A 5244-nucleotide genomic window follows, 5' to 3' on the forward strand; every position below is an offset into this window, starting at 1 on the left:
TGTGAACTCCGCACCGCATGTACAAATCATTATTTATTTCCATTAGACATTATGGGATTAAGATTGCATACACACTGTCTAGCCTGTAACAAATGATGTCCATGCAGTAAAGCTATTAAATGAACCTAATAGCATAAAAACTGTTTTTTAAGGACTATCCAAAAACTTAATAACAACTAATTAGTATTTAATCCAACAAATAAACCAATGGTGGCAATGTTATAAAATTAAAATGTTATTTGGGCTCATTATATTAGCTTATTAGCCAATCATAACAATGTGTTATGATTGTTTCCCTGTTAATACATTGTCACACAATCTGCAAACATCACCTGATGAGTGTAAGCCTAAATCGTGAGAACACAAGACCACCTTTGGCATCTATGAGCATTTTAGCAGGCTAACCAGAGGCAGAGTAAAGTAACTAAGTATTTGTACTTTGTTACTGTACTTAAGTAATTTTTATGTATTTATACTTTAAAACTAATAGTGCATACTTTATACTTTTACTCCACTACATTTTGCAGCTCTTATCTGTACTTTCTACTCCACTACATTTCTACATTGTTTATAGTTACTTGTTACAGAATTATAAACTAGAAAAGGGCATTTCCTGAAGAAAATGCAAGTTTGATTGCTGCAGCTGAAGCATTGCTTTGAAATCTGATGTGAAGGATTGCTCTGAATTGCTGGAGAATCAGAGCAATTCAGAGCTTTGTATGCCTCTGTGTATGACACAAAATATACAGCCACAAAAACATCTTTTTTCTGTGCGTTGGCAAAGGGTCAACTTCGTGGCGGCCCTACAGCCGTACAGTTTTACGAAGTGCTGCATTTTTGATAACTTTCGGTCCCTAATGCCTTAAGAGTAATTCAATTCAATTCAATTCAGTTTTATTTATATAGCGCATATTACAATCAGACATTGTCTCAAAGCGCTTCACAGGAACCCCCCTAAGAGCACTGTGGCAAGGAAAAACTCCCTTTAAGAGGAAGAAACCTTGAGCAGGACCCGTCAACTTAAGGGGGAACCAGTCCTGCTGCTAGTCAGAGAGGATGAGGGAGAGAGAGAGAGAGAGAGAGAGAGAGAGAGAGAGGATGAAGGAGAGAGAGGAGAGAGAGAGAGAGGATGAAGGAGAGAGAGAGAGAGAGAGGAGCAAACATGATACAAACATGATACAGTACAGAGCAAACATGACAGCAAGATGAAACAGTGATTATATTGTAATAGATATCTATATATATCGTCAGTCCATAAGTAGGAATTGTAATTTGATAGCAAGGATGAGCAGCAGGGGCTAGTGAAGTCGATGAGCACAGGAGAGATCAGGGACCAGACTGCAGGTCAGCATGCAGGTCTTGAGACCTGCAAAGAGAGAGAGCGAGAGCGAGGCACAGAACTACGAGGAAGACAGTAAACACAGATTATGAGACGATATTACCCAGTATGATCCAGACTAAGGAGAGTGGAGGAGAGGTCAGAGGGTGCTCAGAGGATTGTGTTTGTGCGTGACAACGTAGAGCAGGAGAGACTTCACGGGCCGGACTGCAGGTCATCATCCAGGTCTTGAGACCAGTGTGAGCCAGACTAAGGAGAGAAAAGGAGAGGTTAGAGGGTGAGAGGGAAATTGCTCAGTGGATCATGTTTGTGCCCCCCGACAACGTAGGCCTAGAGCAGCATAGCTGTGCTACACACTAGGTCTAAGGCTAACTGTACGCCTTACTAAACAGAAAAGTTTTAAGTCTAGTCTTAAAGGTGGAGGCAGTGTCTGCCTCTCGGGCCCAGATTGGTAACTGGTTCCATAATAGCGGTGCCTGATAGCTGAAAGCTCGTCCTCCCATTCTGCTTCTATGAATCCTAGGAACTACTAGTAAACCTGCACTCAGAGATCTGAGTGTCCTATTAGGAACATATGGTACAATCAGGTCCTGCAGATACAATGGAGCAAGTCCATGAAGAGCCTTGTAGGTTAGAAGAAGGATCTTGAAGTGTATTCTTGAGTCCACTGGGAGCCAGTGAAGAGATGCTAGAACAGGAGAGATATGATCCCTTTGGCTGCTTCCTGTCAGAACTCTAGCTGCTGCGTTCTGGATCAGCTGCAGACTGTTGATGGAGTAATGTGGACATCCTGACAATAAAGAGTTGCAGTAGTCCAGTCTTGAAGTGACAAAAGCATGGATGAGCTTTTCAGCATCACTCTGAGAGAGGATGCTCCTGATCTTAGTAATATTACGCAGGTGAAAGAAAGCGGTCTTGGAGACCTGCTTAATATGAGAGACAAATGACATGTCTTGATCAAAGATAACTCCAAGGTTCCTCACAGTCGTACTGGAGGCCAGAGTAATTCCATCCAGAGAGAAAGTATTATCTGATAAACTAGTTCTGAGATGTTTCAGTCCAAAAACAATGACCTCAGTCTTGTCCGAGTTTAATAGTAAAAAGTTGGAGGACATCCAGTCCTTTATGTCCTTTAGACACGCCTGTAGTCTGACTAGCGGCTCCGTTTCTTCAGGCTTCATGGATAAATACAGCTGGGTATCATCAGCATAACAATGAAAGTTTATGCCGTGCTTCTGGATGATGTTTCCTAGAGGGAGCATGTAGAGGGTGAACAGGATTGGTCCGAGCACAGAACCCTGTGGAACACCGTGGTTAACCCTTGTACCTGTGGAAGACACATCGTTAGTGTGAACAAAATTAAATCTGTCAGATAAATATGATTTAAACCAGCGCAGTGCTGTTCCTGTAATCCTGATCTCGTGTTCCAATCTGTGTAGCAGGATGCGATGATCTACGGTGTCGAAGGCAGCACTGAGATCCAGTAGAACGAGTACAGAGACGAGACCCCGGTCCGATGCCATGAGGAGGTCATTGGTGACTTTAAGCAGTGCTGTTTCTGTGCTGTGATGGGCTCTGAATCCAGACTGGAAAACATCGAACAGACTGTTCCTACGCAGGTGGTCGTTTAGCTGACTTTCGAGACAACAGCTCTTTCGAGTAGTTTGGAGATAAAGGTGAGGTTGGAGATCGGTCTGTAGTTTCCTAGGACGTCCTGGTCCAGTGAAGGTTTTTTAAGTATCGGAATGATCACAGCAGTTTTAAAAGCCTGTGGTACATATCCTGTTTCCAGAGACAAGTTGATCTGTCTTAATATAGAGTCTCCGGCATCTTTGAGGAGCCGTGAAGGGATCGGATCCAGAAGACAGGTAGTAGGTTTAGACTTGCTGATGCTGGTGGTCAGCTCAGGGAGGCCGATTGGTGCGAAGCAGTCCAGAGTTAGATCAGGATCCGTAACCAGACCAATTTTCAGGTGGAATGGACAAATGCTCTAGGAGGAGTTTGTGAAAGTGCGGGGAGTAAAAAATGCAAAACAGCGTTTTTTTTTTCCAAAATGGTGGAGTTCCTGTGCGTTTTAGAGGATACCTCTAAGTGACTTTTTTTCTCGTCTAGAGGTGATACATTTGTGTACCGATTTTCATCTGTATAGGGTCTCAGATCTTGATCTAGGGGGCGCTGCTGAGCCATGTGGCCACGCCCACATGTAATGATGAGGGGATGTGAAAAGGTGCACAGGAGCTGATGTCATGATAGAGTACGAGGCAGGTAGGATTAATAAATCAAGAAAGACAGCAGTTTTCTGTATGTTGGCGAAGGGTCACATTTGTGGCGTTGCCCCACCAACATGGTGTAACGTTTTTGATAACTTTTGGTCCCTAATGCCTTAAGAGTAACCAGACCAATTTACAGCCTGATTGGACAAATCCCCTAGGAGGAGTTCGTAAAAATACGGGAAGTGAAAATGCAGAAAAAAGTAAAATGGCGCAGTTTTTCCAAAATGGCAGACTTCCTGTGCGTTTTAGAGGATACCTCCAAGAGACTTTTTTTGTCGTCTTGAGGTGATACATATGTGTACGGATTTTCGTATCTGTAGGACAAATAGGGAGTCAGATCTCATTCTAGGGGGCGCTGCTGAGCCATGTGGCCACGCCAACATATGACGATAAGGTGCTATGAAAAGGTGCACGGGGGCTGATTTCATGATAGAGTAAGGGGCAGCTAATCAAGGCTGATCGATCTGCGTTTTTGATAACTTTTGCTCAGCCATGTCTTCAGAACCATGTGACAAAATCACAGGTCTGTCAGAGTATTTCCCTAGGAGGAGTTCGTTCAAATACGAGGTGTGGAACATGGATAATCAGCCTGAACACAATTCATACCGCCAGTAGGTGGCGCTATGAGAGTTTCTGGTTATTAGCATATCAATCTGTTCAGAATGACAGGCTCAGCATGGCTGATTTTTTTCATCCACATAGGATGAATTATGTGGGAGATACAGACACAAACACATCCATTTCCTGTGCATTGGCGAAGGGTCAACTTCGTGGTGGCGCCACAGCCAGACCGTATGACAAGTGACAAACATTTGGCAGATGACCCTCGTTGAAGGGCTCTCTCATAAACTCCTATGTTAAAAATTACACCGAAATTGCCTAATATTTGAAAAACTATAATTTTTTGAAAAAAACTTGTGAGATGAACTCTGTGAGATAACATTTTGATAGTTGAATGGCTGAAATCGGTCAATGTATGATGAAGATACGCTGCGCCAAAAAATGTACTGAAGAATAAAAAAGAAGAAAAAGAAGAAAGGGTGAAGAACAATAGTTTGATTGCCTAGCATCAGCAATCAAACTAATAGAAAGTGTGTGAGCATGAGGGGGCGTGGCTTTCTCTGTGTACAGGGTGACATCAAAGGCAGTGATGATGCGATTTGTGACATCATAAGATCAAAGGAGAAGAAGGTATAACTGAACCCTGATTGATGTTGATCTGTTGATGACAGACAATTTTCAGACTAGATAATGCAAGAACATCACAATGACTCTGTTTCTAGGATTAATCCACACATTCCAGTGGGCAACGGCAGGACTGAGGTACTTTTTTGACTACGGAGAAAAAGAGCACCTAAGGCGTGAGGTGGAGTCTCTGACAGATACCCTGACTGAGCAGAGACGTGAGTATAATGACCTCCGAGTTAAGTTATGGGAAGATCTTTTACAGATTGTGAGCTTACACCAAGATCACGAAAGAGAAATGCAGGCAAAAAATCGGGTGCTGGAAATCAGTTTGTGTAAGGAAGAAATGTTAGAACGCATTCTCAATGAACTCCACATGGTAAAAGAATCAAAGCAGAGGACCGAGCAGCAGCTGAATGAGATGACCAATGCCATGAACGCCATACA

Source organism: Parambassis ranga, chromosome 5 (assembly GCF_900634625.1).
Source record: "Parambassis ranga chromosome 5, fParRan2.1, whole genome shotgun sequence".
Lineage (NCBI taxonomy): Eukaryota > Metazoa > Chordata > Actinopteri > Ambassidae > Parambassis > Parambassis ranga.